We start from the raw sequence: 10265 nt of genomic DNA, 5'->3' as shown, positions 1-10265 counted from the left end.
GCGTAATTTGTGTTTTTTATACCGGGTATTGAAGAAGTATTTTTTTAGCTTCAAACCCTACTGAAGAGGGGGTGGGGGTTAACTCAAAACCCGTTTGGCTACGCTCATAGAATTTTGAGTGAGTAATTTTCTTTTTTTCATATTGAAGAGGGGGTTTATCATAAATTTTGGAGCGAGTTTAAAAATTTGGCGGATTGTCGTTTGCATTTTTTTTGTTTTGTTTTATAGAAGAGGGGAATTTAAATGCGAAAACCCCTGGAAGGAGGGTTTTAAACTCAAACCCCCCTGGTAGGGGGTTTTAAACTCGAATCCCACTGGTAGGGGGTTTTAAACTCAAAACCCCCTTAACCCCCTTGGCAGGGGTTTTAAACTCAAAACCTCCTTTGCTGTGCTGGGGCAAGTGATAGTTTAGTATTAAAATCTCACCTAAAATAAACAAAATCAAAGCAAAAAATCAGTCGATAAATACCGATCCCCCCCCCCGCAGCAGGGGGGGGGATTTCATTTCGGGGGGGTTTTGAACCCCAAGAACCCCCCCCCCTCTGGCTACGCCCATGAAATTTTTATATATATAGATCTTAATATACTTATATAAAGTCTTCTTTTGGTGAGCTAATTGGTGGTCGACGTAACAGAGGAGCCCCACAGAAACGCTTTAAACATCAGCTTAGGCGCCAATTTGCCTTAGCTGACATAGAAGAGAGCACCTGTTGCATGCGGCCTCAGAACGAGACAGCTGGAGGTCACTCACAAAGGCCGCGGGATACACATTTGAGACCAAAAGAAAATCTGATGCCGAGGTTAGACGCAGACGGCGAAAAGAAAATCGTAATCGACCATCGGCGGACAATTGTTATGCTTGCCCTGTTTGTGGCATAATATGTAGGTCACAGCTGGGGCTGCGTACCACGGGAAATACTGCATTCCTCGTTAATCTTCGGAACCGAAGACAAGCCTTATTATTATTAAATAGAGATGTTATTTAGATCTGCACGGAATTAGCGAACAGCGTTACACAAGAAACGAACCTGGGTTTTTCTAAATTCTGATACTTGGTGTGTAATAGTAAAACAGCATCTACCTAAATAAATCGTAAACAGAAAAAAAAACAACAACATCTTATGTTTATTGTAGTATATATATAGGTCTGTGGTTTTATATTATATAACTTTTGTAACTTCTTTAATAGAGAAATAACTTTTGTAATTTCTTCGACTAAAAATTTGGGCTATTCCATAGACATAAATAAATATAGACTGGCCGATAAAAGAGTTTTATGAAACAAAAATTTGTGACTTGCAATTTTGTGAACTTTATTATACAGCATTTATGAGCAGTATAGTTTTGTTTAATCTCTAAAACTGAAGATCATGCAACTTTTCAGAATTCGGAAATCCGACAACAATAGATATACATGTTTTCAAGATACATGAAGTTGCCGGTATTTCCTTTTTCCAGTCTACATTTATTTATGTCTATGGGCAGTGGCGTAACTAAGGGGGGGGGGAGAATTTTAAAATCCCCCCGGGCCCCCACCTAGGGGGGCCCCCAAATGGGTGTCCGAAATTTATTTGTAAATACATAAATTAATATATTTGATTCACAAATAGTGTCAACGTGTGTCTTTTTTTTTCAACATTTATGGATTAAATGTATCACAAAGACTAAACCTAGATCTAGGTCTATCAGTACGTTGACTTTGTTGACATTTTAAAAATATTTTTTCCCACAGAGATCAAAGTGTTTTTTTAGGTTAGTTTTACATTTTAAGCCACGAATAAAACTGCATGATATACGGCGCATTCTAGGTATCTTGTTACCTTTACTAATAATAGATCTAAATGGCGAATATTTTATGGCTACACTAATTAACCTTGAAGCAAAATTTACAGAACCGAGTATAACAGATTCAAAAGTTATTCTTAATAAAGCTAGAATAGTCCATTATTCGGGTTTGCCGTCTATAATTTCAGAATTAAACTTCACACTCGAGTTATTACCCCTCTATTCATCTTTCCTCAATCCAATGGAAACTCTATTTTTATTTCCATCTAATCCTTTTGCTTTCGCACAAAACATAAACAACAAACAATGACGTAATATCATATAATATTAGCACATCCTTCCTTTTGAAGTTATTATCACACCCTTCCTTTTAAAGTTCTTAAGAGTGAGTGATATCTACTAGCAGGGCCGGCCTTAGCATTTGCGGGGCCCTATGCGAAACGGATCGCGCGAGGCCTAGTCTGGGTAGGGATGAGCAAAATGTCAAAATAATTTTTTTTTTTAATTAGAAAATAGGCCTACTTTCGTCTTTGCAGTAAATTTTTATCAAATGAAAGCTCGCAATGCCACTTTTTATTTATAGGCACCCAAAATGTCAATTTCGTCTATTCTTCAGGAGATTTGAATAAATTCAAAAAAAGTTCCGGACTTTATCGTATATTTTGCCTTTTCGTGAGATTTTCTGGAGGCCCTGGAAAATCAGGAGGTCGCGAAAACCCTGTTATTTTATATACGTTATAATGGTTAAATTTAATAATGTACACTTAGAATTAGCGCGGGTCCTATGAAAGCGCGGGGCCCACTGCGACCGCATAGACTGCAGTGGCCTAAGGCCGGCCCTGTCTACTAGGAATTTTAACAATTCGTCCACTTCTGGTTGTCTTGACTGGCACAACAAGTTCTCTAGACGTTGGTGTATAACTGTCAGTTTCGTTTGTTCCAACAGTTTGCAGTTCATTGTCTCCATCGGTATCATAGTACCCAGAGATGTCTTCATCGAAACTCTTGTTCAAAAAGCGTTGATTTCTTCTGTATGTTTTTCCGTTTGTCTTATGATGTAAGATCTGGGTGCTGAATGTTTTTTTTATGACAACTGCTTTCTGCCATGTTTGACCTAGACGAACTCTCCGACAGAATAATCTTTAGGTAGTCTTGCTTTTGCATTGTATTTCACTTTGCTTTTCATCTGTCGTTCGTTGAGTAATGTCTCTGCATTTTCAGCTACCGATGGTTTCAATAGTTTGGGATCAGTTGGAATGATTCCCTGAGTCTTCTACTCGTCAGCAGTTGTGATGGTGAATACGGCAGTCCACTTATCGGAGCATTTCTATACTCGAGCATAACGAGATATGGATCTTTCCCACTTTTGTATGCTCTGAATCCTTTTGCTTGCGCACTAAACAAAAACAACCAACAATGACGTAATACCATATAAGCACAGAATCTTCTTCATGTAGTGGAAAATTAAGAATTTTTTGCCTATCTTGAATTCTGGTCAAAGCTCTTGCGCCCAATTACTATAGTTCAGAAGAAACTACAAAAGTCTGGACTGCATATACGGGAAGCTGCTAAAGAAATTAGTACCTTTTTCATGCGTTCTACAAAATGATGAGAAACTGACAAAAACCCAATCCATTGAAAAAACAAAAGAAGGTAGTGAATACTATGGATTCCCTGTAATAAAAACAACCAGAAGAAAGAAAAGACTTGGGAAGTTGAGTTCTAATGTAGGACTGTTAATAGAACTGCAATTCAAACGTGTTGCGACAGAAGTGCTGGACAGATTTCATATGGAGATGAAGGGCAGATTTCAAAGGCTGGAAAGAAAATGGATACCTTTGGGTTTCTTCTTGAACCAAGACACCTGTTAGATGAAGACCCGCTTATGACAAACTGTGCTACTTTTCCTGTTTGTATGATGAAATAAATGGCAAATCGCTTTTTCAATGATGTCATTGATGCACGAGCACTTTTCATCAATAAACCAGTAATACAATCACCAATAGAAATATTGAGAAAACAGGCTTCATATGGTAATTACGTGTGCTCATACCTTGCAACCTCCTCCGAATACTGCTAACTCAGGCCACTTCCATTACGTCTTGTGAGAGATCATTCTCAAAGCTCAAGTTCATCAAAAACTATCTCAGGAGCACAATGACACAAGAAAGGCTTATCATGGCTTTAATGTCAATGAAGTCACAAATACTAGAAAGTATCGATGTATTTGATGTTATAGATGTCTTTGCTGCACAGAATGCACGACGTGAAGCGATATCAATTTAGATGTGTCACTTGTGCATTATTTAACTAATAAACAACGGTATTATTCATTAGAAGAGTCTTAATGATTACTTTTTGTTAAGTTTACTGATATACTGAACCAATTTGATTTGGGGCTTATATATTTTTGCGTACATTATCCCATGTCATATGTCGAATGTCAAAATGCAAGGGGCCCCCAAGGAGGTCAATCCCCCCGGGCCCCCAAATCCCTAGTTACGCCCCTGTCTATGGGCTATTCACGTCTGACACATAATTTTTATATTATTTTATTTGAACACATTTCATGCTTTTACTTTTCTCAATGCGATACGACCCTGTCACTTGTTTGCATCATTTGGGGGCGGGGTGGGAGAGGGTACCGTTACCGTGATCGTTTTTTTAAATGTATTTCATAGTCTTTCAAAAGTTGTACGGCTGGAGGCCGAACTGGAGGGCTCAGCCTACTCAAGCCTACTCAGCCTACTCAAGCCTACTCAAGCCTATTGATTTTGTTATTTTTTTTTACAAATCTATTGTTAGTTTCAAACGGTAAGCTACAACCTAATCCTCTACTCTATGTATAAAGGGATCTAACTTATGTCATCAAATCTGTTAAGTACGATCTATTTACCTTGTTCGATACCAAACAAAATAATGTATTAGCGATAGGTAATTAACTAATTGTTTTTTTTTTTCTCTTTATTCTTGTTTTGTCAGGTAGAAGAAATAATTGTGCAAAATTTGTCAAAATTCCAACTTGACCCGAGACTTGAACTTGTCGGAGAAATAACGTGGACAAACTTTTGACCAGACAGAAAGGGAAGGAAAGTACACATAAGCTTTGAAATAATAAAAATGGAAAAACAAAATCCTGGTTAAGCGAATATTTAGTATATAGATATACTTAGCGTTAATACAATTCTAATAACAGGCCTGTAGAGCCAGACTGAGAAGACGATGAGCAAATTGTTCCCTAAAGTCTATCTAGTTATTTTACTCTTTTTTTTTTTGTAAAGGAAACCTCAGAATTTGCGCTATTCAATTTTAGCTTTATCATCATAGGAATCCTTGGGCCTTAGGCCTCTTTTCTTGGCCTCTTTTTGGGGCTTTATGTGCCTCTTTTATGGGCCATCTTGCCTCTTTAGTGGGCTTTTTTTTTTAATAGGTTTTTATTTGTAAGTTCTCATAATTCACAAGTATTAAATCATAAACAACTGAAAAGTGATTAACCTAAAAATATAATAATAGTAATAGAAATATTATTTAATATCAAAGACATACTACCTAACTATTGAAACCACTAGAGACAGAAAATGATACAAGTATCCTCTACCCCAGAACAATCAACACAATATCAAATATCCCTGACCCAAAACACACCATTTCTAGACTACTTTTTTAAAGGAAACCTCAGAATTTGCGCTATTCAATTTTAGCTTTATCATCATAGGAATCCTTGGGCCTCTTTTCTTTGCCTCTTTTTTTGGGCTCTATGTTCCTCTTTTATGGGCCATCTCGCCTCTTTTGTGGGCTTTTTTTTATGTTTTTATTTATAAGTTCTCATAATTTACAAGGCCGAGCCTAAATCTAATTGTTGATTTTTTTCCATAATATAGCTAAACTAATTAGTTCTAGATTCGTTTAGTACAGTTTACATTTTAAATAAGTTTCTTATCATCTCAACTTTTTATGATTGTTTGTGGAAAGACTGTTTCGAGATCACGCAAGGTCAATCACATAAAGTGTTACATTTTGATTTGTAAGATCCTGAAGTAATAAAAATAAAATAAAGTAGTAAAAGAAGAGAAAGAGATATGGGGAATTGTAGTGGTAACATGATGGAACCTAAACAAAAAACGTAATAAACGGAAACAATAAATAAAATGGCCAAAAGAAAAACAATGTTCATGACACTACATTGTACGATCACTGTTGTCAAATAATACTACTACCAAATGTATGTTAAAACTTAAGCGAAAGCGCTAAAAAAATTGACTCAACAGTTCTGAAAATTGGGGGAAAAAAAAGATCTATTTGTGTTTAAACATGACTGATGAAATCTTCCGTTATCTGCACACCAAGAAACTTGTTTTCATGCATTTTCCTACATTTATGAAAGTCCTCCATTCGTATTCCTTAGTATATCTTTCGACCTTACACTCTACCCGTGTGTACTTGTGTGCAATGGCTTAAGTGATCACGTTTAAATGTAGGCTGCAACGGAAATGAAGAGTGCATGAGATTAAACCCAATGATTGGGGAGACAGTTTCTAGAACTTTTGTATTTAGATCAATGTAGTACACCAAACGATCAGCCCGTCCAATGTTGGTCACCAACAGACATCTGTAGGCCAAAGGCCACTCAAGGAAAATATTCCCTTATATGCACCACTACAGCCCACCCCCAACCCCAAACACACAGGCCACTCATCGGCTGGTCACCAGTAATGGATGTTCACACACGATCTCATTTCTATGTCAATAAGGTATCGGGTGGAGCACCCCACCCCCTTTCTTTATGTCCCTTCGCTTCTGAATGAAGATGTATCAACCGGTCAGTTCGGTCAGTTGCTTCCAATCATTGGCCTGGGTCATAGCGAATTTCACGCGGATTTGCACAGGTGAGCCACGCCAGCTTCTCCTCCCTCGCATATCTTACCTAACAAAACTGGCCTACCATCGCCTGATCTACTCCAATATACCATCACAATATCTTACCTTAAGCAATGGACTACCATCGCCTGATCTACTCCAATATACCATCACAATATCTTACCTAAAAAACTGGCCTACCATCGCCTGATCTACTCCAATATACCATCACGATATCTTACCTAAGAAACTGGCCTATCATCGCCTGATCTACTCCAATATACCATCACAATATCTTACCTTAAGCAATGGACTACCATCGCCTGATCTACTCCAATATACCATCACAATATCTTACCTAAAAAACTGGCCTACCATCGCCTGATCTACTCCAATATACCATCACAATATCTTACCTAAAAAACTGGCCTATCATCGCCTGATCTACTCCAATATACCATCACAATATCTTACCTTAAGCAATGGACTACCATCGCCTGATCTACTCCAATATACCATCACAATATCTTACCTAAAAAACTGGCCTACCATCGCCTGATCTACTCCAATATACCATCACAATATCTTACCTAAAAAACTGGCCTATCATCGCCTGATCTACTCCAATATACCATCACAATATCTTACCTTAAGCAATGGACTACCATCGCCTGATCTACTCCAATATACCATCACAATATCTTACCTTAAGCAATGGACTACCATCGCCTGATCTACTCCAATATACCATCACAATATCTTACCTTAAGCAATGGACTACCATCGCGTGATCTAATCCAATATACCATCACAATATCTTACCTAAAAAAACTGGCCTACCATCGCCTGATCTACTCCAATATACCATCACAATATCTTACCTAAAAAACTGGCCTACCATCGCCTGATCTACTCCAATATACCATCACAATATCTTACCTAAAAAACTGGCCTACCATCGCCTGATCTACTCCAATATACCATCACAATATCTTACCTAAAAAACTGGCCTACCATCGCCTGATCTACTCCAATATACCATCACAATATCTTACCTAAAAAACTGGCCTATCATCGCCTGATCTACTCCAATATACCATCACAATATCTTACCTTAAGCAATGGACTACCATCGCCTGATCTACTCCAATATACCATCACAATATCTTACCTAAAAAAACTGGCCTACCATCGCCTGATCTACTCCAATATACCATCACAATATCTTACCTTAAGCAATGGACTACCATCGCCTGATCTACTCCAATATACCATCACAATATCTTACCTAAAAAACTGGCCTACCATCGCCTGATCTACTCCAATATACCATCACAATATCTTACATTAAACAATGGCCTACTATCGCCTGATCTACTCCAATATACCATCACTATATCTTACCTAAGAAACTCGACTACCATCGCCTGATCTACTCCAATATACCATCACAATATCTTACCTTAAGCAATGGACTACCATCGCCTGATCTACTCCAATATACCATCACAATATCTTACTTTAAGCAATGGCCTAACATTGCTTGATCTACTCCAATATACCATCACAATATCTTACCTAAAGAACTGTTCTACCATCACCTGATCTACTCCATTATACCATCACAATATCTTACCTTAAACAATGGACTACCATCGCCTGATCTACTCCAATATACCATCACAATATCTTTCCAGAAAAAAATGCGGCTAGTGTGGGGTGGTAATGGCGGTGCATGTTTCCAGGCAAATCATTAAGCCTCAGAATTTCACAATTGGTATGATCAGTATGTCTTGTCACCTTTGTATTGATATTGTGAAGAAAAATTCTCTTGACATATAACATTCAGATTAAATTTAACCAGGGCCGGATTGAAGTAGGTGGAGGCCCCTACACTCTTTCGAAAAATGTAATAAAGATCCACTTATCAATAAAAATAGTTATATCTAAAAGCAAACTATATTTTAGAACCCAGTTTGCTCTCCGCTATGGTTAACATATTTAGTGTATCGTACAATTAATGTCACTTTAATTCACCCACTGGCGCTGATTGCATTTGCGTTGCTTCAACCTATACATGCTTTATAAAATAAATGTTAATATAATGATATAATTAATAGTAATAGTGGTTATTCTAAAAATAAAATAATTAGAAGAGGGTCCTCGTAAGTATCCATTACATTGGGCCCGCAATTCGTAAGGCCGGCCCTGTTAATAGGGGTGTTATGGGGTCAGTGCCCTGTTCGGGCCTCTTGAAGAAACATGCAGTTGTGATGGACATGGTCAGCATTCTCTGGTGACACTCCACAAATTTCACTAGTGCCGGTATTCAGTTTCCTGAACAAATTTTGTCTCATTCTGTTGTGTCCGTAATAGTCTAATATATGTTTTTGAAACGTGGCAAGACATTCTAAAACCTTTACGTGACAGAAAGAACTTAGCACACTCTGTGTAAGAGAGAAACAGCGTGCTTTTTCTAACGTGACAGATAGAAACAAGCACATTAAGTGTCAATGAGAAATAGGAAGCTTGACTTAGTGACAGCTACAGCCAATCACGTCACGTGACAGCGGGACTTAACGCAGCAGAAGGAATCAAGTGCACCAACAAACAAATTACATTTTTATTTTGCGACATTTATTTGCCTCCAAGGACGAGATAACCCAGTCCTCTAGTTGTGGGGAAATCTTTCAGTCAAAATAATTATCATAAAATTTGCCTTCAGTGTATTGATTGACATTAGGAAGGTGGGGGGGGGGAGGGAGGGGGTTTAGACGGAACCCTTTTGGGCTAGTCTTCAACTTGTAGACAGGTCGGTCATCAAGTCTAAGTTTTGCTTAGACGCTTATGACGTCATCGCGTTTATAGACTTGTTGATTTGATTCTGTCACCTTATTCGACTTCTCAACTAATCACTTTCTCGCTGTCTTCACGCTGGGAAGGGGGGGGGGGTGAGAGAGAGCAAGCCGATGGTTCTCAAGTTGTGTTAGATGTAAGATTGTTTTGAACTGTGAGAGCAATAGAAATTTAAAATCAATAAGATGAGAACTAGGGGGTCGTGGTGAAGAGTGGTGAAGTGCTTGGCTTTCGAACTGAGGTGGCCTCGAGTTTGAATCCCGGTAAAAACTGAGCGAATTTATTGGGGGACGCCCCTGAGTCCACCTAACTCTGATGGGTGCCTGACTAACGTTGGAGAAGTAAACACGGTTGGTCGTTGTGCTGGCCACATGGCACTCTCGTTAACCGTTGGCCTTAGAAACATCAGCTGTCCCATAGATCTCAAGATGTGAAAGACGTTTTATTTGTTTTACCCTCTATATAACATATGCGACTTATTTAGAGTTGATGACTTTAGAACAAAACTAATTTGTCTTCCGTGACACTTGGATGCAGATGCTATTAGATTTTGGCGGACTCTGGGGCTTTCTAAAAATACCGAATCAAATCCAAGTCTTCATGGAGATTTGAACTTGCGACCTCTCAGTGCAGATATAAACAACTTTACCACTCGGCAACCAGGCTCTAGGTGACATTACATCTTGTTTGTAGAAATAGTGTGCTTTTTTTTTAGTAATAACGTTTGCATAGCTTAAGTTTAAAAGATGAGAACAGCTTACTATTGT

The sequence above is a fragment of the Biomphalaria glabrata genome, chromosome 9 (assembly GCF_947242115.1).
Source record: "Biomphalaria glabrata chromosome 9, xgBioGlab47.1, whole genome shotgun sequence".
Taxonomy (NCBI): Eukaryota; Metazoa; Mollusca; class Gastropoda; family Planorbidae; genus Biomphalaria; species Biomphalaria glabrata.
This window is presented reverse-complemented; position numbering follows the sequence as displayed.